Genomic DNA, 27,077 nt, shown 5'->3' with positions numbered 1-27,077 from the left:
AAACCAGAGTAAACTGATTCTGGGGTGATTTCCTGACAGTACTTAGTGCTTGCCTCTTTTAGAGAAGGCAAGTGATTGTTATGGTTGATATTTTATGGTTTTTAATTTCCTTACCAGGCAGTTCTATGCGTTTCTGTTGCTCAGTTATATCCCCATAAATTTTCCTTTGCTATTTAAGTGTATTATCTTAATTGTATGCAGCCTAATATATGATTAAAGACAATTATTGTTCATCTTAATTCCCCACTGATTATCCTGGGAATTATTACTATATTTGTCAATACTGAGCCCACCATACAGTATACTCTTTTTATTACCTTTCCAAATATTCATTTTTCTCTTTAATTTCACTGAAACTCTAAAAGGGTTCCACTATATAAAAAAAAAATCTTGCCTTACTTAACATTATATTTGTTTATTACTTTCATTTCAGTTGCCTATGATTTCTTATAAATGTCAAGTGTAAGAAACAATGTAAAAAATTTAATATGTCTGCAACTCATAAAATCTTAAAATCTAATTTTCAGTTTGACACAAAATTCAAAAACAACCCAAACTGTTCAAATGCAACTTCTTGGAAACATTACCAAATTGATTCCAAGTATTCTTTTGTAGTTACTGGTCCTATTTCCTTCTGCATATTTGTTAATCCCCCCCGCCATTTTTTCAGAGTTTCAGAAAAATGAAAGTTCAAACAAGTAGCACATGATTACTGAAAAATATACTCATTAGATTGGATAAGACCTTCAGTTATTTTATACTTATACTCATTGCATTTTAAAATCTCCTTTACATACATTCTTTATAAGAGATAATCTGAATGCTTTCTTTTAAGGAAAGGAAATTACCAACTTTAAAAAACAATGTATCCCGTATTTGAGCAGGTGTGTCAGAAATTTTTTCCTACCAGGACTTGTCCTGTTGGTCTTAGTTCTGTAGTTTTCTTGAAGTTATAATCCCTTTGGAGTTATCTTGAGTAAGTCTGGTTCTTCAATCACTGTAAAATAATATATGTAATAACACACACACACACACACACACACACACATATATATATATATATATAATAAATATATAGTAAAAGTAGTGGCTTAATTACCTATAGAGCTAGTATGAAGGTTAAAAGACAAAAGCCATAAAAATAACTGACTACAATAATTAGTTAAAAGATAAACACAAAAGACAAGTGTCTGGCTGTTTCAGTTGGGAGGGCAGGCAACCCTTGATCTTGGGGTTGTAAGTTTGAGCCCCACGTTAGGTGTAGAGATTACTTAAAAATAAAATCTTGTAAAAAAAGATAAAAAGAAATAAAATGTGACATCAAAAACATTAACATAGGGGGAATAAAAGTATAGATCTTTAGAATATATTTGAATTTAAGTTGTTATCAACTTAAAATATAATGCTATAGCTGTAAGTTATTATTTGTAACCCTCATGGAACCAATAAACAACAATCTATGGTAAATATATGAAAGATAATGAGGAAGCATACTACTAAAGGAAGCCAGTCATCAGACCACAAAGAAAGGGGGCCAGAGATGAAGAAAGGAACAAAGGAGCTACAAAATAGTGAGAAAACCATTAACAATATGTCAATAAATACATACCTATTGATAATTAATTTAAATGTCAAAATATTCCATAATCAAAAGACATAGAGTGTCTGAATGGATAAAAATCAAAACAAAACAAAACCCAAAAAGGAGCTGTCCATAGGCTGCTTACAAGAGATTTCAGATTTAAGGACATACACTGACTGAAAGTGAAGGGATGTAAAAACATATACCATGCAAATGGAAACAAAAAGAAAGCCAAGATAATTATTATATCAAACAAATAGCTTCAAAACAGACTGCAATATGAAACAGAAGAAATTATAGATTAAAGATAGAACATTTGTATATATTTATGCACCCAATATAGGAGCACCTAAAAATATAGTGCAAATACAGACAGACCTAAAGGGAAAAATTGACAGTAACAAAACAATTAGGGATTACAACACACAACTTTAGATCATCCAGACAGACATATAGAAGGAAACATCAGCTTTAAATGACATGTTAGATCTGAGAGACAAAACAGATATATCCAGAACATTCCATCCAAAAGCAAGAGAATACACATCCTCAAGTGTGCATGGAACATTCTCCAGGATAGATTACACCTTAGGTCACAGAACAGTTCTTAACCAATTTAAGAAGATCCAATTCATATCAAGCATGTTTTCTGACTAAAATGCTATGAAATTAGAAATCAATTTTAAAAAGGGAACTAAAAATTCAGAAGTATGTGTAGACCAACATGCTATTGAACAACTAATGGATCAATGAAAAATCAAAAATGTAATAAAGAAAAATCTCTTGAGACAAAAATGGAAAAACAACATACCAAAAAAAGTGGGATGCAGCAAAAGCAGTTCTTAAGAGGGAAGTTTAGAGGAAAAATGACTTCCTCAAAGAACATGAAGAGTCTCAAATAAGCAACTAAATTTATATGTCAAAGAACTGGAAAATATGAACAAATAAGGCCTGAAGTTAATAGAAAAAGTTAATTACAAAGAATAGAACAGAAAAAAAGAAAATAGAGAACCATAGAAAAGCTCCATGTAACTAAGGCCTGGTTCTTTGAAAAGGTAAAATTGATGAATATTTAGCTAGACTCATTAAGAAAAAAAAAGACAGGCCTCAAATAAAATCAGAAATGAGACAGTAGGTATACTGATAATGCAGAAACACAAAAGTATTTTTTTGCATTTTATGGATACTATGAACAATTATATGACAACAAATTGGGCAACCTAGAAAAAAATGGACAAATTCCAGAAACATACAACCTTCCAAAACTGAATCATAAAGAAACGGAAAATCTGAATACATTGCTTACTAGTAAAGAAGACTGAATCAAATTTAATTAAAAAACATCCTACCAATGAAAGTCCAGAACAGATAGCTTCATTGGTGAATTCTACCAAACTTCCAAAGAAGAATTAATGCCAATCCTTCAATTCTTACAAAGAACAGAAGAAGAGGGGACACTTCCAAAGTCATTTCATGATACCAACGGTACCATGATACCAAAACCATGCAAGGATACCACAAGAAAATAAAATTACGGGCCAATATCCTGAACATAGATATAAACATTCTCAACAAATAGTTAACAAATCACATTCAATATATTAAAAGGATCATGAGCCATGACCAAGTGGAATTTATTCTAGGGATGTAAGCATGGTTCAACATCTGCAAACCAGTCAACATGATACATCACATGAACAAAATGAAAGGTAAAAATCATATGATCATCTCAATAGATGTAGAAAAAGCATTTCACAAAATTCAACATTCACTTGTGATGAAAACTCTCAACAAAGTGGGTAGAGAGGGAATATACCTCAACATAATAAAGACCATATACGACAGACCAACAGCTAACATATTCATTGGTGAGAAGATGAAAGCTTAATTATATGGAACCACAAAGACTCTGAATAACCAAAGAAATATTGACGAAGATGAACAAAGCTGGAGGCATCATGCTCTCTAATTACAAACTGTTACAAAGCTATAGCAATCAAAACAGTCCGGTATTGCCATATAAACTGACATGTAAGTCAGTGAAACAGAATAGAAAGCCCAGAAATAAACCCGTTCATATATGTCAATTATTTATAATGATACCAAGAATATGAAATGGGAGGTGGGGAAGGGAAGGACAATATCTTCAGTAAATAGTGTTGGCAAAAGAGGACAGCCACATGCAAAAGAATGAAACTGGACCATGAATGTAAGACCTGAAAACATAAAACTTCTAGAAGAAAATATAAACTATAAGCATTTTGACATTCATTTTGGTGATGATTTTTTTGGATTGACACAAAAAGCAAAGGTAACAAAACCAAAGATAAACAAGTGGGAGAACATTAAATTAAAAAAGCCTCCTTACAGCAAAGGAACCATCAACAAAATGAAAAGGCAACCTACTGAATGGTAGAAAATATTTGCAAATTATATATCTGATAAGTGGTTAATATTCAAAATATATGGAGAACTCATACAACTCAATAGCAAAAAATCTTATTAAAACAAATGGGCAAAAGTTCTGAATAACATTTTTCTCAGAAAGATAAGCCAGTAACCAGTAGGAATGAGAAAAGATGCTTAACATCAGTGATTATGGGGGAAATGCAAATCAAACCGACAATGAGATATTACCTCATTCCTGTCAGAATGACTAAAATCAAAAAGGCAAGAACTAAGTGTTCTGAAGATGTGAAGAAAAAACTCACGTGCATTTGGTGGGATTGTGAATTGGTGCAGCCAGTATGGAATACAGTAGGGAGGTTCCTCAAAATTTGAAAATAGAACTACTAAGTTTCCCAGCCTTTCCAGTACTAGATGTTTATCTGAAGAAAATGAAAACACAAACCTGAAAAGTTATATATACTCTTGTGTTTATTGCAGCATTATTTACAATAGCCAAGATATAGAAACGATTGCTACATGTCCAAGAACAAATGAATGGATAAAGAAGATATGGTATATACACAGAGTGAAATATTAGTCAACCATAAAAAATGAAATCTTTCCATTTGCAACAACATGCATGGACCTTGAGGGAATTATGCTAAGTGAAATAAGTCAGAGAAAACAAATACCATATGATTACATTTTTTTGAGGAATCTTAAAAAAACAATATCATAGATCCAGAGAACAGAGTATTGATTGTCAGAGGTGGAAATGAGTAGTGGGCAGAATAGGTGAAAGGAGTCAAAAGATACAAACTTCCAGTTATGAAATAAGTCATTGGGATGTAATGCACAGCATGGTAACTATAGTTAATAATGCTATATGCATATTTGAAAGTTGCTAAGAGACTAAATCTTAAAATTTCTTATCTCCCCTCCCCTACCAAATTCTGTAACATGTATGTGGCAATGGACTATGTAGGTTAACTAGACTTCCTGTGATCATTTCATAATATTTACAAATAGCGAATTAAAAAGTCATCTTATTGTATTTATTCTGACTTGGAAAGATGTTTTTAGTTTTTATTAGGTCCTAAATCATTCATAATCATTTCTGAATTTATAATCCTTTTCCAGCTTTATGCACATTTGGCATCCCCACTTCCTAAATTTTTATATAAGTCATAGATAAAATTATTTGGTATGAGAGAGCCAAGGCAACCTCTGTCTAGGTTGCTCACTGACCCACTGGCAAATACCTATTGAATGTATTTCTTTTAAGAATTACAGATGTAACGACCTGATCATTTCACTCACATTTTTTCATATTATCAAGTCAGTTTTTTAGAGGCTCCCTATAAAGTGTAGAAATTATATGTTCTGCATTTACTATATTTTCTTGGCCTGCCAGAGCAGAAAACGTAGGCTAATCTATTTTGACCTATTAATGAAGCCATGCTAACTCCTTAACTCACAATATTCCCTTTTCTAGAGTCTGCTGGCATTGTGCATTTCTCTCTCCTTTGTTGTGTGCTGTATCTATCTCCTCTGTTTTGAATCTAAGGCATTTGGTGGGTTTGCAGTTCTCAAGTTCCACTGCTAGTCTTGTGATTTCCTCATTGGCTCACCTCACATTTGCATTTCTCTTAGCCACAGAGAAGAGATTCCTTCTGATGGAATTATATGTTCTTGTTTAGGGAATAAGATATTCTATTAAAATTTATTCAAATATAGGAGGTTTCAATCCCCTCCTGCTGGTGTTGATAGCACAGTTTCATTCTGGGGAACATTCACAACAGAAACGAGGGAGATCAAATGAAAAATGTGGGCTTTCTCTGTCTCTTCTTAACTCTAAAGCATGGGCTTCCAAAGTAGGCCCGTAACTCGTCAGAATTCACTATCAGGAAAATGAAAAGACAGCCTGGGAGAACATGTTTTCAAATCACACATCTGACAACGGGCTTTTATCCAGAATATGAAAGAACACTGAAAAAGCAGTAATAAGAAAACAGCCTAGTAAAAAGTGAACAAAAGATCTGAAAAGACAGCTCACCAAAGAAATACATGGATGGCAAATAAGCATATGAAATGATAATCAGCATTATCATTAAGGAAAAGCACATTAAAACCATGTGTGAGGGGCACCTGGGTGGCTCAGTGGGTTAAAGCCTATGCTATCTGCTCAGGTCATGATCCCAGGGTCCTAGGATCAAGCCCTGCATCAGGCTCTCTACTCAGTGAGGAGCCTGCTCCCCCACCACCACTGCCTGCCTCTCTGCCTACTTGTGATCTCTGTCAAAAAAATAAATAAAATCTTTTAAAAACAAAACAAAACAAAACAAAAAACCATGTGTGAGTTCACTGCACATTTATTAGAGATGCTTAAAGAAAATATGTGATATCACATATGGGAAGGATGTAGAGAAACTTGAGCTCTAGTACTGTGCTGGTAGGAATGCCAAGTGGTTCAGCTAGTTTGGAAAGCAGTGTGGTAGTTTCTGATAAAGTTAAACATACACTTCGGACACAAACCTGGCCATGTTACTCCCTAAGTACTTAATCAACAGAAACGAAAACTCACATCCATACAAAAATCTGTATGGGGACATTTACAGTGGCTTTATTTGTAATTGCTAACAACTGAACAATGGCTCTCAACTGTGGTATAACAAATACAATGGAATTCTACACAGCAATAGGAAAGAATCAACTGCTTGATTCATACAGCAGCATGAATCATTCTCAGATGTACCCGTGCTAGTGAAAGAAGCGAGGTTAGAAAGACAGACTACTTTCATTCTTTCAAAGGCAACTCTGTAAGGACAGAGAGCAGATAGTTGCCAGTGGTTGGTCAAAGAGGGAGGGATTAATCCAGAGGCATGGGAGAGGGCTTTTGGAGGACAGAACTGCTTTATAACTTGATTGTCATCATAGTTCCACATGACCATCTGTCTATCCACTCACAGTGTACTAAAAAGAATGTATTTTACTGGATGTAAATGAAAGCCGAATTTAAAAAAAAATGTGTATATAACTTATTATCCAAGTACATTTTATTTTTAATAAACAAAGCCATTTTATTTTTCCTAATATATGGTGAGTCTCAACCAAAAGTATCACTAATAATAGCTGGACAGAACTTTCAGACTGACTGACCATCTGAGCTCTCTTCCCAGCCTTTTCCCTCAAAAACTTTCCTCTCCTCAGAGTTTTCCATTAACGAGCTCATTGTAACCCTTAGGATTATAGTCACCTGTTATAAGAATGTCTCAGAAACTTCACTGGTTCCCACCTCCCGCCCCAATAGGTTAATATAACACAAACCCAGTAGCCAGAACTTGCTGTGATTTTTTTTTTTTTCAAAGGCCCTTAAACCCTAGCCTCAATTGTATGTTTGGGGAGGGCTCAGCAATGATGAAATACATACAAATTAAATATGTCTGGTATGACCACATTTTCTGGTGCTTCGTGGAATCGTGAGGTTTCAGAAACCACCAGTCCAGATCAGATTTTCCTTGTTTGTCGGTGAATATGGAATGTGGGGTGGAATCATACAATCACAGAATGTTCGAGCTGGAAGACTCTTAGAATTCATCTAGTCCAATTCTTTATTTTACAGAATCAAAAGCTTCACTGCCTGTTGGCCATTCTCTGGTAACTTCAGACATTCTCTGATCTTACATTCCTTGGGTTCCATCCAGACCCAGGTCTGATACACTGTGCTCCCAGAGAAACGCATTCCACTTGGATAAAGCAAAACAAAAGCCCAGCCACCCATTCCACTAGCAGACAGGAATATAAATATGGAGTTCTGAGGGTGCATCAGTAATCAGCTATGCTGTGGTTCATTAAAATGAGGTTTATTTAAGTAGCCTTGGGTTTTTCTCTAAGATGATGCATTTGGATTCCCTTAAGGTTTCTGTCAATCTAGTGGTAAAGACTCTTGATTTATTGCATGTATGTATGTACTGAACTTTAACTGAAGTTCAAGCTGAATATACTGGATTTGGGAAGTCTGATTGTTTTTTAAACACCTACTTTACCTTGTTTATCCTTGGAAAATTTCCATAAAGGGAAATTTCAAGGGTCTCTCAGAAGAAAAGAAAAAAAAAAGAAGGCAAACGTGTAGTTAGGTTTTCTGCCGCTCTTGGCTTCTCAAGAATAAAGTTTGTGGCAAAACTACAGAACTGTCAAGGTTTGGAGTTCTTTCCAGTGAAGATGAGTGGGTGATATTTGAGAAGGTAGTCTCAGTAGGAGGAAAACAAAGCCACTCATCTCACTTGTTTATTTCCCTTCCTCTTAACGAGTTTACCGGAAATTTCTGGGTCTTCAGTATATTTGCCCTTTTGATTAATTTCTTGCAAAGACATCTTCTAAACTTGAATTGTCACTTTTAATTTTCACCTCTCAGCCAAATGCAGTAGGGTAGTCCTGTTTATATTGCCCTTCTTTACTTTTTTAGGGCCCAACTAAGTCATTATCCCTGGTGAATGAATTTCTTCTTGAATTGGACTGGCTGAAGCTCTGGTGTATTGGAGCTCTAGATCCTGAGAAACACACACACACACACACACACACACGTTTTTGTCTGTCTCTTTAAAAATCTCATTAAGTCTTGCTCCAAGCTTAATGGAAGTGCTAAACTGTTAAAGTGATTTAGGTTCATTCTTTTTGGTGTTTTCTTTGTTTTGTTTCTTATTTTGAGAGTATAGATAACTTCTTGACTAGAAAAACTCAGTAAACATGTTGGGGGCCCAGACCAGGCTTGCTGGGAGAGCATATTGGGGTGCTCTTATTACTAGTTAGTAAAATTGGCTTGCCATATTTATCCTCTAATCTCCCTTTCGGAATTCTTTCCTGACATACTTCTCTAACTCCTCCCCTCTAGCTCTGGCTGGTCAGGCCTCTTGAAATTGAATGTCCTGTGGGTAGTTCTTGGGTATAGATTCTGCCATTCTGTCTCCTACATCCTGTCGAGATCCCATCAGACTCCCTGTGGTCCTGTTCCTTAGACATGGTCTCATTTTCTCAGTTCTTTAAAGGATTGTGGTCTCATCTGATAAGTAAACGTGTGGTAGGAAACACTGGTAGATTTTAACAGTAGTCATCTAGAGAGAGTAGAGCTGTTATTCCTCTCTGACCTAAAGGACAAGTCACAGTGTGAAGTAGGGAAATCTGGGGAGGGCATCCCACATGGTGGGAGCTCCCTTGACCAGCTTAGTCCTATGCCTGCTGGTAACTTTGTTCCAGAGTGGTAAAACTTAGACCATGCTCTAGGGCTGCATGTGGTTTTGTGTGTTCATTCAGGCCTCTAATATCTGCATGGACATCTCATTATTTTGGAACCCACAAGGCAAAAGCATCTTTGAGACACTTCTTATTAATGTTCCTTGTGAATAAGCTTCTCAAATCACACAACAGGACAAACTCCCTTTCAGAGAACAAGCATTTGTAATACTTATTTAATTCACCAAACCACTTAGACTATATGTAGACTTGGCCTCAAAAAATTAAAGTTGAACAAGAACTAGTTTATTAAACCTTACAATTAAGAAGTTAAAGTGGCAGTTTGTTAGTATGTTCATCTCCCTTTCCATCTTTCCACAAAGAAAGGAATAACACTTATACTGCAGCAGCACTTGTTTGGATGCAAGGAACTTCATCTAATAGAAATCCCGTGCTTTAAGTTGACCTGGAGGGAGCATCTTGAGTGGCTCAGACCCAGGCTTTCAAGGCAAGGGATAGACACCGTGGTACTTGGGTTGTAGTGGAGTATCTGGAAAAAGCATTGGTTACATATTTGTTACCCTTGGCTAATGAGTCCCAGTCAGCGGAGGCTAAGCTGAACACCACACAGGCAGCAGACCATCAGCTTGCTTCTCATGGATACAAAAAGATGTCAGTGGAATCAGGTCTTGTCTTTTCATGTAATCTGGCAGCTGATTTCCCCCTTAATTAGTTACACCACCATTAACACAAAACAAAGGATTTTGTTATTTTTTTAAACAAAATGGTGCCAGAGGTCTAGAACTTATTTTCTAAGTGTGTCATTACACACACACACACACACACACACACATTTTTAAATAAGTTAGAAGGTCAGAGCAGAGATTTTTATAGTGGAGATTGTTTGCTGCCCATGGTCTCAGGATATCTTAAGAGAAAAAATGCGATGAGAGAAGACTTTGTTCCATCTCCCCGAGGTCTTGCACTTGTATGTAGTAGCTAACAATTAATTTGGTATTTTGAAGTTTACAAAGGATTTAAATATGTAGAATCTTTAGTGGAGGTCCTCACTAGGATTAGAGGAGAGAAGAAGAGATTCATAGGGCAAAATTTCAGAATATTACTGCTCAAAGGGCTTTGGGAATCTTCTAGTGTAACAGTTCTGAAATTGTTTACAATAGAATACTAGTTTTGAGAAGTGATGTTTGAGAGTAGGCTTTCAAGGTTAAATGTTTGCAAATCATGGAACTCTTTTTTTCCTCCTGGAAATTCACAATGCACGTTCACATATTATATAGTCCCTGAGGAGTCCTAAAATGGAAGAAAACAATTAACTTTGCTTTAATGTAGAATTTCCCATTTTTATTTGATTATGTAATATCTCAATGTCTCTTACCTATTTTTTTTTCTTAAAACACTTACAAAAGCTAAAGTTATACAGCTAATTGGTGGCAAACCTTGATCTCAAGATTCTCAGGCTCTAGATCATTATATATCTTGCTAAGATTTGTGACTTACTCCCTCCCTGACTCACAGCTGAGGTCTTGTGGAGTTGTGATTGGACCATACATCTGTGGGTTGTGCTAAGATTTTGCTTTGCCAAGTCCTTTTTAGGCTTTTGCCCTCAAGGAGCTTTATTTTCAAGGGGGATATTGATGTATTCATGTAAACAAATAATGATAACTTGGTAATCTTTTTTTTCTTTCTAATTTTTATTTAAATATAATTTGCCAGCATATAATACATCATTAGTTTCAGATGTAGAGCTCAGTAACTCATCAGTTGTATATAACACCCAGTGCTCATCACATCATGTGCCCTCCTTAATGGCCATCAACCAGTTACCCCATATCCCCATCCATTCTGCTCCAGCAATCATCACTTTCTTTCCCATAGTTAAGAAACCCTCCGTTTTGCTCATGGTTTGTCTCCGTCTCTGATTTCTTCCCATTCCATTTTCCTTCCCTTCCCCTTTGGTCCTCTGTGCTGTTTCTTATATTCCTCATATGAGTGAAACCATATGATAATTGTCTTTCTCTGGCTAACTTATTTCACTCAGCATAGTACCCTCCAATTCCATCCATGTCAATGTAAATGGTAAATAGTCCTCCTTTCTGATGGCTGAGTATATTCCATTGTGTGTGTGTGTGTATACACATATGTATCATATATATCATATATGATAGATATGATATATATATCTTCTTTATCCATTCGTCACATCTTCTTTATCCATTCGTCTGTTGATGAACGTCATATGTATCATATATATCATATATATATGGATGCATATATGGATGCACACATATATATATATTCACATCTTCTTTATCCATTCATCTGTTGATGAACGTCTCAGCTCTTTCCATAGTTTGGCTATTATAGATATTGCTGCTATAAACACTGGGGTGCGGGTACCCTTCAAATCAATACATTTGTATCTTTGGGGTAAAAACCTAGTAGCATAATTGCTTGTTGGTAGGGTAGCTCTATTTTTAACTTTGTGATGGACTTCCATACTGTTTTCCAGAGTGGTTGGACCAGCTTGCATTCCCACCAACAATGTAGGAGGGTTCCCCTTTCTCTGCATCCTTGCCAACATTTGTTATTTCCCGACTTGCTAATTTTAGCCATTCTGCCTGGTGTGAGTTGGTATCTCATTGTGGTTTTGATTTCTGTTTCCCCAATACCAAATGATGTTGAGCATTTTTTCATGAGTCTCATGGCCATCTGTATGTCTTCTTTGTCATTTTTATAATGGAGATAAGTACCAGCCATAGAGGGAGTAGATATTCATATAAAGGTGTTTTGAGCTCCTGTGATAAAGTAAATTCTATCTGATAAGAACTTCTACAGAACTCTAATTTTGTGCTATTCTTCAGGCCCTTAATCTAAGTCAAAGTCATAGTTGGTACTTAAAACATAGATGTGGTATATGAGGTGGAAAAGCACGTCTCCTGTATCATAAATGGCACAAAGTTTTAAGGTGATGTGCGTACTCAGGTTAGTCTTAAGTCTTTTGTTTTTGGACAAGTAGGGGGAACTATGGATTTAAAAGATACTAGGAGTTACTTAGCCAGCCAGCAACTTCTAAGTAACATGAAGTAGGAAAGAAAGGACTTTAAATTTTTAGTTTTATTTATTTATTTAGCAAAAGGATAGCTCTTACTATAATCATTAGGCCCTGACATCCCAGTTATCTTCTTTTAAGCTAATCCCTGCAACTAAGGTACCAACAATAGTTGGAATTAAACATTAATCAATTATGTCATGAAGAATTGACACAAGAGGATTCATCTTAATTTTTTTCATCAGGGCTGTATGGAGTATATCAGTTATGCAAAATTCTGGGTGGAGTATGCAGATGGTAACCTGTGCCCCCAGGAGTCATGAATTGTGAACTCATAGACCATGAGGTTAAATAGTTGAGTTCTAGAATTATAAATGGCATAAATTCCCTCTGAGAAGCAGTAATGGGACAGCTTTGAAGCAGAGATATTTAGTGTTGAACCATGCTTCAAACACTAGCTATGTGATCTATGAAATGGGGAAAATACCACTCAATATACAGTGAGATCATGCAAGTGAATACCTTAGCACCTGGCACAATGTAAATGTACCAATAAATGTCAATTATTATTGTAATGTAATCTATTATCCCTCCATTAAAAAAAATAGTTTATGCTTCAGGAATGTGAAATGACTTGTCCAAAGTTACAGAGTCTCATGGCTAATCAGTGTTAGAATTAATTTAGGACTGATCTTTCTATAGCGCTGGGATTTTAATATTCATTTTTCAAAGTCTGTTGTCTATAGAGTTAAACCCACAGTTGATTGCACTGTGACTCAACCCAGATCCTCTGAAATCCCTTTTATTGTTTATGTCTATGAGCTTCCCTCTTCTGTGTGTTGGGTTTTCTTCTAACATTAATCACTTGAAACTCTCTTCTGGAGCCCCATATATGCAGACAGCCAACATCATCCCCTCCATTCCCCTGAATCCTTGGCCATCATGAATGAATTATAAGGCAACAACTTACTTAATCAGATGGTTCACTTCAGGATTTGCCTCTGGTTTAGAGTTGTTAGAGAGAGATTTGCAGACCATAACAAAGCTGGGGAACTGAAACAAGATGCCATTACCCTGTAGGTCCCAAGCCTAGCCCAAGGAGTTCTTGGCCACGTGGACTTTGGCTTAGGGCCCTGGGACTACAAGTGACAGTTAGCATATAAAGTACTCCCAGCCCAGAGCAATAGGCTTTTCTTTGATTCTTTCCCAGTGTTTATCCAATTGTAAACTCTGTAGTCTTATTTGAACAATTGTTATAGTTATTCTCAGCAAACTAAAATGAAAAGTTCCTGAGTAATCCATTTGGTACCAAAAAAAAAAAAAAAATCACTGTTGAAATGGATTATTGTTATTTTGGTGAAAATAGGAAGAATAAAAAAATTCTATTTCTGACATCCCTTGTTCATCTTTTCTCTCATTTTGAGCTTATAATTCTGGCTTTAAAACCCAGATCAGTGTTTCCTGCCAAAATGTACAGTCTCTGTGCCTAAATAGCTCAGAATAGTGTTTTCAGTATAAAGAGAATTCCCCTGTTCCATCCAAGGTATTATAAGACCTCTGTGTGTATCTTCCTGCTAAGCTTGAGATCCTTAAAAGCCAGTTTTGGTTTTCTGTGACTTATCTGAGGTTTTCCACTGCATCCAATTCCACCCTTATTTTGTACATATTCTCAGAAGTGAATGTTTCAGGAGAGTGCACATGCCATGAACACTTTTTGGTAAAAGGCAAAAGATTTATATGCTATGAAGAGAAACCAGAGTATCATGAACACTACTTGGATGGGCTTGTCTTGTAGCCCCTGGGCATCCTGAAATCCTCAGAGAAGATGGTTTTTGAATTGCATGAGTAGATTTTATTGAATTAGGTTCTGATTTCTTGATGAAGAACCTCATCTGTATTGTATTTGCCATAAGCAATGCAAGTGATACTCTTTGGACACATCCACAAACTGTAGTCTGTGTGATACTGGCTTTTAGGTAAGTCAGAATTAAAATATCAATTTCAGGCATACCTGGCTTCAAGCTCTTGGCACAGAGCATGATTAATCAATTAGAGAGAGAGGTGATGGTCAGAGGACTATAGTCACTTGTGGACCACCGTGGGCAACCTGAAGTCATAAGCCAAATGTAGCCATTTCATCTTTGTTTGTAATTTCTCTTCTGAATTTATAGAAATTCATAACATATTTGTCGAGTGGTCTGAAGCCATATATGCATACCTCAACTATTCTGTTCAGCTTAATGTCATTGGAATACTCATTGAAAGAAGAGTCAATAGAGGAAGTTTCTATTCTTACATGTAGGTATAAATTTGGATATTTCTACTTGGAATGGGCTTCAGAGGAGCCTGTCCTATTCTGGCTTCCTCTGCTTCTCTGTAAGTTTATCATGGATCCTGGAAAGAAAGTCATCTGTCATTAAGCCTTTCCTCATCCTCAGCAATACCACAGGATCTTCAGGAGCATAACCCACTGCTCCCTCTGCTTAGTCAAATGTTGAGATAAGCAGAGAGTAAAGACAATGGTGTCTTTGGAGACAGCAGCCTGATACCTGGTTGGAGTTCTTATGTGATCTTCTGGCACTGGAGTTTCCCTGGGGTGAAATGAGAGTACTGAACAGCATCATGCAGGAGGCAGAATAGTGGAGAAAGATAGATCCACTTGGGTTTATATTCTTGACCCACCATTTACTGCTCTTTGATCTTGTGCCACTTTCCCAGAATCTCTGAGGTGAGGCAAGTAAACATTTACCTTATAAAGATAATAGGATTAAAGGTAGTATACACAGAACATCAAATTTTTCATAGCAGTGGCTAATATTATTACTTACCTACTATATTTGTGTTAGAAACTCTGTGCATCCCAAGTGTCATCATATTCTCATTCCTTTGAGTGCCTATCTTTTGAGTTACTGATGTTTCTCTTACATTAGTATCTCCTGTTATCTTTAGAGAGAAAGGGGTATGCAAAAATGGATCTGAATACAATTTTTTTGACTTTCTATTTAGAATTTGGTTCAGCCAATATTTTTTTTTTTTAGCTTGAGTTATGTTTATTAAGTCTGTTTTGTGCCAGGCAGTATGCCATGTGCTGGGAATATAAGGATGACTGGGTACCTCTGTCTGCCAAATACCATTAATTCTAGTGGAAAGGGAGACAGACTTAAAGAGAACATTTCAATGCAATTTATCAGTGCTATGTACAGGGTGTGGCAGACACAGTTAGCTGCCTCCCCAGTAAAGACTCCCTCTTCATAGTTGACAGAACTCTGATTTTGTTCAAACTGACAGTGTGTCCAGCTAAATTCCAGGTCCCTAGGGTCCTTTTATTGTAGGTGTGGCTATGTGATGGAGATTTGATGAGGGAGACACACACAGAAGTTCGATGGGGGTTCTGATGGAGTTGCTGTCTTGATAAATGGGGATTATCACAGGGGATACTGCCTTTCTCTTCTTTTCCTGCTTTGAACATGAACATAATGCCCAGTGATTCAGTAGCCATTTTTTTTTGAAAAATAAAACTGTATACATTTAAGGAATACAGCATGATGTTTTGATATACATATATGTATAAAGATTACTACAGTCAAGCTAATATATTTATCTCCTCACATAGTTACCATAGCTTTTTGTTGTTGTTGTTAGAGCACCTGAAATCTACTCTTACAGCAAATTTATAGTATACATGCAATATTATTAACTGTAGTCATCATGTTGGATATTAGGTTTGTAGACTTGTTCATCCTATATAACTGCAACTATGTCCTCTAACATTTTACCATTCTGTACCCTCGCCACAAAGCCCCTAGTAACCACCATTCTACTCTCTGCTTCTATGTGGATTCCATATAGATAAGGTCATGCAGTAGTGTTCTTTCTGTGTCTGGCTTACTTCACTTAACATAATGTCCTCCAAGTTCAACTATATTGTTGCAAATGGCAGAATTTTCATCCTTGTTAAGGCTGAATAATATTTTAGTTGTGTGTGTGTGTGTATACCATAGTTTTTAAAATCTATACACTGTGGCTGTTTTGTGACCATGAAAGACACAAGCACAAGGGAAATGGTAAGAGAATTCCAGTGATACTAGTTCTGATGTCACTGAGCTCCTGAACTATCTCTAACTATCCTCTAGATTCAGAATTTTGTTATGTGGGAAAAGTACATCTCTGTTTGAGCTGCTATAAGGCAGGTTTTCTGCTACTTGCAACCAAAGACATTCCTAAATAAAGCAGCTCCTATGATTGTGAAGAAAGGAGATAGTATTTCTTGCAGAATACTAAGTAGCTGAGAGGAAGCACTGTGGTTCCAGGCAGAAAAGAAGCCCTCTACTGCATGGGAAGAGTGCTTGGCAAAATGCCTTTTTGTCAATGAGGACATTCTCATCTATCACAGACACTTCAGAATATCACTCAGGCTACAATCAAGAAAGATAAAAACTTGGATGGACCTGCCTCCTGGGAGATTCCAGTCCAATGTGAGATATGTTCCCCTGGAGTCTTCCATGATCGAAAGGCAGTCTGTAAATAAGGGCCAAACTAGTCATGATGTCATGTGATTGACCCCATTTTCTCAGGGACCTAGGTTGGGAATTCACAATTCCCTCTAACTTAGATCACACCAGAACCATCCACAGTCTACATTTCAGGTTAAACCCTTGCCACGATTTCCCAGAAGCAAGGTCTTAGAAACCCTGACTATGGCCAGAATCATAGATCTGCATCTGCCAAGACTAACAAACTGTAGACAGTCTTTTCTCTGCCCTTGCAACTCCCAGAGATACCTGCTTTTTTCAGTAATTCACTTTTCTCTGTTTCTCCCTTTTCTTTCTCAGGCACAAGTTGAAAGTCTCACAGATGGCTCTGGGGGAAATAATTGCTTGTTCTCAAACATGCTGTTGGAGACACATTCCTGATCCTTCTCTTCCTCTTGCATAGCCCTTAGCCGCCTTTGCCTTATCTCTAGCCGAGAGCTATGTTATTCTCTTAGTCTATAAGCCCCATACATTTCAGTAGTCCTGCTGACAGCCTGGGCTGCTGGCATTTACTTTTTTTTTTTTTTTTTTCCTAATTGGTTTGTCAACTAGGAGACTTTGACTCTCTGTTTGGAAGTCTGGCTTTTAATTTCTGGGCTAAAGGTAGCATTCAGCATTGTGCCTAGGAATTCACAGACCTCAGAGAACATTTCCGCTCCTTTTTCTCATGCCTACCTGTAATCTCTAAGGTGTAGCTCATGAGCAAAACAAGCCACTGCAGTGAGTTGGTTTGAACTGGAACCCCATTTGTGGGGAGATGAGACAGCACAATTTGAGCACCCATATGGCATGAATTGGCATTGTGGGCTGGAGGAGAACCTTTGGGAGAACTCTTCCAAATCCTGTGTCTATGATCCAAAATAAGGACAAGCACACTTTGAGTTCCCAGGTTTAGTTTTGGTAAGTTGGAAGAGGGTGAAAAGATCTGGGACTTTAAAGTAATTGCTTAGGTAAAGCTAATAGAGATGTCAAAACTGGAAATAACCATTAAGAAAACAAGCAAGTGATATCTGACATTCAGAAGATGCTAGGCATGGGTTAAAACATGGTCTTGTCTTTTGGTTTCTGATGGTCTTGTATTTAGGCTGAATCAGTGGAAATTGCCCCTAAGTAAGACTTATTTCTGTTTTCTGCCCTAAATTTGTTTTATGTATCCTTTTGAGTTTTAGTTTTTTCACTGGTAATATGGAGAGAGATCTATATCTATCTATATCATCTATATCTATATCAATGCTGATTTGGGAGCATTGGCTGGAGTGATGGGAGACAGTTGAGACACTCCCTCAAAACAAAGGTGCTGGAAGACACCACTTTGCACTCTCCACATAGTCTGTTATCACAAGTGGATGACTTCAGATGTGGCAGCTTTGTTGGACAGGGAAGGGATGAGCATTGTGCCACTTGCTGAGACCTGAGGGCATGGGCAGTTGCAGCCATCCCTGTTCCTTGGCTAGGGTGAATGAAAATGAGTGGTCACAGGATTCTTCTGTTCCCTAGCTAAGGTCCGTGAACATAGATGATTGTGACACTCACCTGCTTCATTGGCTGGGGGCTGGCAAACATGAATAGTCACAGCATTCTCCCATTCCCAGCCTAAAGCCAGCATGTACAGGCAAACAATACATTCTCTTGATGCATTGGTAAAGTCCACAGAAACACATAGTTAAGACATTTTCCTGTTTTTTTTTCTGAAGCCAGAGAGCATGTCTCACCCACTATACTCTCTAACTGCCTAAAGCAAGCAGTTGTGCAAAATCTGCACTGGGGACATCCCTTGATGTCCTGGCCCTAGTGGCCAAGAGGGCTGGAGTTCCAGAGCTGCACAGGGCTGTAACAATTGGAAAGATAGCTCTTGGCAGGCTACAATTCCCAGGGTTCTGCACAGACAGTGGACTGAAACACAACACCAGTCTTCTTGTGGAAAAGGCCTATTTATTTAGCCGGGAGCTTCAGTCTGAGGGATAGGCTTCAGGTTGCCCACACATCTGGAGGCTAAGGAAGTATTCTCAGGAAATGTAAGCAGGGAGACTCCATCCATGTTCACTCCTTTGGCCTCACTACAGCTTGACAAGACTTCCCAGAAAGGAGCTTATATACTCATCTGGAGCCTTGATTTTTGTAACTATTACCCAGGGGACACCTCCAGATCCTCTAGTCTGGAAACCAAAAAGGATTACAGTTGTGACCCCATACAAATATATATGTATATATATTTCTACTCTGAAATCTGCTGCCTAACTGAATTAAACAAAAACAAAAACTACTAAAAATACATGAAAAGCATTTAGCAGCAGGGTAGATGAAGTTGATTTATGGATCAGTTAAACTGAAAGATAAAACCATGGAACTCACCCAGACAGAACAGAAAAGAAAAAAAGAATTAAAAAAAAAAAAAAAGATAGTTTAAGGGATGGTCTGGGGCAATATTAAACAGAGTAACATTCACATTATAGGAGTCTCAGAAAGTGAAAGAGAGGGAGAGAAAGGGGCAGAGCACTTATTTGAAGAAATAATGGCTGAAAACTTCCTTAAGGGACAGAAATAGAAATCTGGCCTAGGAAGCCCAGAGAGTGACAAATAAAATCAACACAAATAGAAGCACACCAAGACACATACATTAAAATGGCAAAAGTAATAGAGTCTTAAAAGCAACAAGAAAAAAAAAAAGTTACATAGAAGGGAAACCCCAGAAGGCTATCAGCAGATTTGTCAGCAGAAACTTTTTAAGCCAAAAGGGAATGATATGACGTATTTAAAAGGCTGAAGGGGAAGAAACTTCCAACCAAGAATAATCTACCTGGCAAATTTATCATTCATATTTAAAGGAGAGATAAAGAATTTTCCAGACTAGCAAAAGTTAAAGGAGTTCATCACTACTAAACAGGTCATATAAGAAATATTATAAGGACTTTTTTAAGTTGAAAGAAATGGTATTAATTAATAATAAGAAAACATATGACAGTAAAAGGTAAATGTTCAGTAAAGGTAGTATATTAATCATTTATAATGCTGATAAAAAGGTTAAAAGAAAAATTAGTAAAATTAAAACTGTAATAATTAGTTAAGAGATACTTAAAATTCATAAAATACAACATATAAATATAGTGGAGTGGAGTAAACATGTAGACTTTTGGAAAATTTTCAACTTTAAGAGACTATCAAGTTAGAATAGACTGTTATATACACTGGATGATATGTGTGAACCTCACAGTAACCAGAGAACAAAAACTTATAGTAAATACACAAAAGAGAAAGATAAAGGAGGGGTGGTGACTGGGTGGCTCAGACATTAAGTGTCTGCCTTCAGCTCAGGTCATGATTCCAAGATGCTGGGATTGAGTCCTGCATTGGGCTCCCTGCTCAGTGGGAAGCCTGCTTCTCCCTCTTCCACTCCTCCTTTTTTTGTTCCCTCTCTTGCTGTGTCTCTTTTTGTCAAATAAAAAAATAAAATCTTAAAAAAAGAAAAAGATAAAGGAATCTAAACATAACACTAAAGAAAGTCATCAAAACACAAGGGAAAAACGAAAAGAAGATAGAGAAACTACAAAAACTGCCAGAAAACAAAGTGGCAATAAGTATAGTCCTATCAATAATTATTTAAGTATAAGTGGACTAAATTCTCTAATAAAAAGACACAGAGTGACTGAATGGATAAGAAAAAATAAAACACAAGAGTGACTGAATGGATAAGAAGAAAATAAGACACATCTATATACTACCTTATAAAAGACTCACTTCAGGAGTAAGGACACACAGAAAGACTGAAATGTAAAGACACACAAATTAAAATTTAAAGAAAGCTGTTGTAGTGATACTTATATCAGACTTTAAAACAAAGAATGTAATAAAAGACAGAGGGAGCATTACATAATGATAAAGAGTTCAATCCAGAAAGAAGATACAACATTTACAAATAAATATGCACCCAACATAGTACCTAAACATATAAAGCAAACATCAACAGACTGAAAAGGAGAAATTGTCAGCAATACAATAACAGTAGGGGATGTTAATACCCTACTTAAATCAGATTAATCAATGTATCAGACAGAAAATCAATAAATAACACTGACATTAAATGACATATAAGACCAGATGGACTTAATAGATATATACAAAACATTCCATTCAAAAGCAACTGAATACAAATTTATCTCAAGTGCAGGTGAAATACTCTCTGGGAGAGATCACATACTAGTGATCTAACAAGTCTCAATAAATTCATGTAGATCGAAATCATATCAAACATCTTTTCCAACCACAATGGTGTGAAGCTAGAAATCAATTACAAGAAGAAAATTAAAACTACAACTGCATAGAGTTTAAACATATTACTGAAAAACAACTGGGTTGTAGAAGAAATTAAAGGAGAAATAAAAAAAAATCTAGAGACAAATGAAAACAGAAATACAACATACCAAAATCTAGGGGATGCAGCAAAAGTGGTTCTAGGAGGAAAGTTCACAGCAATACAAGTCTACCTCAAAAAAACAAACAAACAAACAAAACAAAACAAAAACATGAGAAATCTCAAACAACTTAACTTTACACCTAAAGGAAACAGAGCAAGAACAAATGAAGCCCAAAGTTGGTAGAAGGATGGAAATAATAAAGATCAGTTTAGAAATAAATGTAGAGACTAAAAAGACAATAGAAAAGAAGCCATTGAAATAGACAATAGACAATGAAAATAGACAATGAAAATGAAATTTAGAGTTAGTTCTTTAAAAAGCTCAAATAAATAAACCTTTAGCTAGACAAATGATAAACCTTTAGCTAGACAAACCAAGAAAAAAGAGGGCTCAAATAGAATCAGAAATTAAAAATATGTTACAATTGATAAAACAGAATTATGAAAAATTACAAGACTGCTATGAATAATTATATTCCAACAAATTGGACAATGTTGTAGAAATGGATAAATTCATAGAAATCAAATACTTCCAACAAAGCCCAAGACCAGATGGCTTCCCTGGTGAATTCTGCCAAACATTCAAAGAACATTTAATAAATCTCTTTCTCAAACTCTTAAAAAATTAAAGAGAAAGGAGAGCCTCCAAAGTTATTTCATGAGGCTAGCATAACCCTGATATCAAAACCACACAAGGATACCACAAACACAAAAAAGAAAATTACAGGCCAGTATCTCATATGAACATAGATGAAAAATTTCTGAACAAAATGTTAGCAAACCAAATTCAACAGCATATTAAAAAGATCATACACTGTGAGCAGTGGGATTAATTCCAGGGATGCAAAAATGGTTCAACATCCACATATCAATCAACATAATATACCACATTAACAAAATGAAAAATAAAAATCATATCATCTCAATAAATGCAGGAAAAGAACTTCAGTTTATAATAAAAAGTCTCAATACAGTTGGGTATCAAGGAAACATACCTCAACATAATAAAAACCATATATGACAAGTCAGGCAAATATAGTGTGGGTCAATGGTGGAAACCGCAAAGCTTTTCTGGTAAGATCAGGAATAAGACAAGGATTTCTACTACCCATCTTTTATTCAAGATAGTATTGGAAGTCCTTGCCAGAACAATTAGGCAAGAAAAAGAAATAGAAATCACCCAAATTGGAATGGAAGAAGTGAAACTGTCACTATTTGCAGATGGCATGATGCTATATATAGAAACTCTAAAGCCTCCACCAAAAAACTGTTAGAACTAATAAGTGAATTCATTAAAGTTACAAGGTGAAAACAATGTAGAAAAGTCTGTTGTATTTCTATACACTAATAACAACCATTAGAAAAAGAAATTAAGAAAATTAAGAAATTAAGAAAAAAAATAAATCTAATTTACAATTAAATCAAAAAGAAGAGATAAATTTAATACTCAGAGATAAATTTAACCAAGATAAATTTCTATTTATCTTAGAATACTCAGAGATAAATTTAAGCAGGTGAAAGACCTACCCTTTGAAAACTATAAGATACTGATGAAAGAAATTGAAGATGACACAAATAAATGGGAAGATATTCTGTGCTCATGAATGGAACACATTAGTATTGTTAAGATGTTCATACTACAAAATCAATCTATAGATTCAATGCAATACATATCAAAATTCCAATGACATTTTTCACAGAACTAGAACAAATAATTCTAAAATTTGTGTAGAACTACACAAGAACCTGAATAGCCAAAATAATCTTGAGAAAGAATAAACCTGGAGGTATCACACTACCAGGTATCAAACTAAACTACAAAGCTGTGATAATCAAAATAGTGTGGTATTGACATAAAAACAGACATGTACACTAATGAAATAGTATAGTGAGCCCAGAAATCAACCCACACCTAGATGGTCAATTAACTTTTGAACAAAGGAAGCATGAATATATAATGAGGAAAGGACCACCCAATAAGTGGTATTGGGAAAGTAGACAGCAACATGCAAAAGATTAAAACTGGATAACTTCCTTTTACTATATACAAAAGTAAACTCAAAATGGGTAATGACTTGAACGTAAGACTTGAGAGCATATAACTCCTAGAAAAAAACATAGGCAATAAGCTTCTTTGTATCATTCCTAGAGATTTTTTTTTTTTATCTGATTCTAAAGGCAAGGGATACAAAAACAAAAATAAGCAGTTAGGACTATATCAAACTAAAAAGTTTCTGCACCATGAAAGAAGCCATCAACAAAACAAAAAGGCAACCTACTGAATGGGAGAAGATATTTGCAAATCATGTATTTGATAAGGAGTTAATATCTAAAATATATGAAGAACTCATACAACTCAAAACCAAAATCAAAATTGATCAGATTAAAATATGGGTTTAGGCTCTGAATAGACACTTTTCCAGAGAAGACATACAGAGGCAAATAGACATATGAAGAGATGCTGAACATCATTAGTCATCAGGGAAATGTAAATCAAAACTACAACGAGGTATCATCTCCTACCTGTTAGAATGACTAATGTAAAAAAGACAAGAAATAATAAGTGTTGGAAAAAATGTGGAGAAAGGGGAACCTTTTATGCTCTGTTGGTAGGAATGTAAATTGGTAGAGCCACTGTGGAAGACAGTATGGAGTTTCCTTTAAATTGCATAGAGCTACCATATGGTCCAGCAGTTCTCTACTGAGTGTCTGTCTGAAGAAAGGAAGACACTGTGAAAGGATACATGGGCCCTATGCTCATTACAACACTATTTACAATAGCACAGATATGCAAACAACATAAACATCCATCAATAGATGAATGGATAAAGAAGATGTATATATGCACACACAAACACACACACACACACACACATACACACACATACATACACACAGTGGAATATTATTCAGCCTAAAAATTAATGAAATCCTCCCATTTCCAACAAAATGGATGGAGCTGGAGGATATTATCCTAAGTGATAGAAAACAGATAAGGGTGCCTGGGTGGCTCAGTTGGTTAAGCGACTGCCTTTGACTCAGGTCATGATCCTGGAGTCCCAGGATCTAGTCCTGCCTTAGGGTGCAGGGCGGGGGTGGGGGGGGTGTCCCTGCTCAGTGGGGAGTCTGCTTCTCCCTCTGAACGTCACCCCTCTCATGCTCTCTCTCTCTCTCTCTCATTCTTGCTCTCAGATAAATAAATAAAATCTTAAAAAAAGAAAGTAGTCAGAAAAATTAAAATACCGTATGATTTCACTCATATGCAGAATATAAAAAACAAAACAAAACTTAGACTCATATGTACAAAGAGCAGATGGTGTTTGCCACAAATAAGGGGGTTAGGTGTAGCAAACTAGGTGAAGGGCATTAAGTATAAGCTATAGTTATAAATGACTCATGGGGATATAATGTATAGCATGGGGAATATAGTTAATAATATATTAATTTTGTATAAAGACAAATGGTGACTAGACTTACTATGGTGACCATTTCACAATGTATTTATTATATACAATGTATCAAAATGTCAAATCACTATGTGGTATATCTGAAACTAATAAAATATTGTATGTCAATTATACCTCAATAAATTTTTTAAAATTAAGTCAGTCATAAAACAAGAGCAGAAGTCAAACTCTCTCTCTTAGCAGATGACATGATTCTTTATATGGAAAACCCAAAAGACTCCACCCCCAAACTACTAGAACTCATACAGCAATTCAGTAACGTGGCAGGATACAAAGTCAATGTACAGAAATCAGTGGCTTTCTTATACACTAACAATGAAAATACAGAAAGGGAAATCAGAGAATCTATTCCATTTACTATAGCACCAAGAACCATAAGATACCTGGGAATAAACCTAACCAAAGAGATAAAGGATCTGTACTTGAGGAACTACAGAACACTCATGAAAGAAATTGAAGAAGACACAAAAAGATGGAAGACCATTCCATGCTCTTGGATCAGAAGAATAAACATTGTTAAAATGTCTATACTGCCTAGAGCAATCTATACTTTTAATGCCATTCCAATCAAAATTCTACCGGTATTCTTCAAAGAGCTGGAGCAAATAATCCAAAAGTTTGTTTAGAACCAGAAGAGACCCCGAATTGCCAAGGAAATGTTGAAAAACAAAAATAAAACTGGTGGCATCACGTTACCTGATTTCAAGCTTTACTACAAAGCTGTGATCACCAAGACAGCATGGTACTGGCATAAAAACAGACACATAGACCAGTGGAACAGAGTAGAGAGCCCAGATATGGACCCTCAACTCTATGGTCAGTTAATCTTCGACAAAACAGGAAAAAATATACAGTGGAAAAAAGACAGTCTCTTCAATAAATGGTGCTGGGAAAACTGGGTAGCTATATGTAGACGAATGAAACTCCACCATTCTCTTACACCGTACACAAAGATAAACTCAAAATGGGTAAAAGACCTCAACCTGAGACAGGAATCCATCAGAATCCTAGAGGAGAACATAGGCAGTAACCTCTTCAATATCAGCCACAGCAACTTCTTTCAAGATATGTCTCCAAAGGCAAAGGAAACAAAAGCCAAAATAAACTTTTGGGACTTCTTCAAAATCAAAAGCTTCTGCACAGCAAAGGAAACAGTCAAGAAAACAAAGAGGCAACCCACGGAATGGGAGAAGATATTTGCGAATGACAGTACAGACAAAAGATTGATATCCAGGATCTATAAAGAACTCCTCAAACTCAACACACACAAAACAGATAATATATCAAAAAATGGGCAGAAGATATGAACAGACACTTCTCCAATGAAGACCTACAAATGGCTATCAGACACATGAAAAAATGTTCATCATCACTAGCCATCAGGGAGATTCAAATTAAAACCACATTGAGATATCACCTTACACCAGTTAGAATGGCCATAATTAGCAAGACAGGAAACAACATGTGTTGGAGGGGATGTGGAGAAAGGGGAACCCTCTTACACTGTTGGTGGGAATGCAAGTTGGTGCAGCCTCTTTGGAGAACAGTGTGGAGATTCCTCAAGAAATTAAAAATAGAACTTCCCTATGACCCTGCAATTGCACTACTGGGTATTTACCCCAAAGATACAGATGTAGTGAAAAGAAGGGCCATCTGTACCCCAGTGTTTATAGCAGCAATGGCCACGGTTGCCAAACTGTGGAAAGAACCAAGATGCCCTTCAACAGACGAATGGATAAGGAAGATGTGGTCCATATGCACTATGGAGTATTATGCCTCCATCAGAAAGGATGAATACCCAACTTTTGTAGCAACATGGACGGGACTGGAAGAGATTATGCTGAGTGAAATAAGTCAAGCAGAGAGAGTCAATTATCATATGGTTTCACTTATTTGTGGAGCATAACAAATAGCTTGGAGGACATGGGGAGTTAGGAGAAGGCATTTGGGGGAAATCGGAAGGAGAGGTGAACAATGAGAGACTATGGACTCTGAAAAACAATCTGAAGGGTTTGAAGAGGTGGGGGGTGGGAGGTTGGGGGAACCAGGTGGTGGGTATTAGAGAGGGCACAGACTGCATAGAGCACTGGGTGTGGTACAAAAACAATGAATACTGTTATGCTGAAAATAAATTTAAAAAATGATATTAAAAAAAAAAAAAGACAGACAAAATGCAGTGAGACACAAGTCAATATTTCCTTCCCAGGATTACTAGCTCTCAGTGTGGAGAAAGGGACAGAGCTGCTTAGAATTATGACTGTGATGCATTTTTGGTTACCTCCTCCTTTATAGATTTTTAGGGAGGTAACTCTCTGCTTTCAAAATCCAGAGGATCGACTACGGATTTCCCTCCTCTCTCTCTTTCCATTGGAATAGAGACTAGTATCCAGGGTCAGGA

Source organism: Lontra canadensis, unplaced genomic scaffold (genome assembly GCF_010015895.1).
Source record: "Lontra canadensis isolate GAN:19392208 unplaced genomic scaffold, GSC_riverotter_1.0 scaffold6, whole genome shotgun sequence".
Classification (NCBI taxonomy): Eukaryota; Metazoa; Chordata; class Mammalia; order Carnivora; family Mustelidae; genus Lontra; species Lontra canadensis.
Note: the sequence above shows the minus strand (reverse complement) of the source record.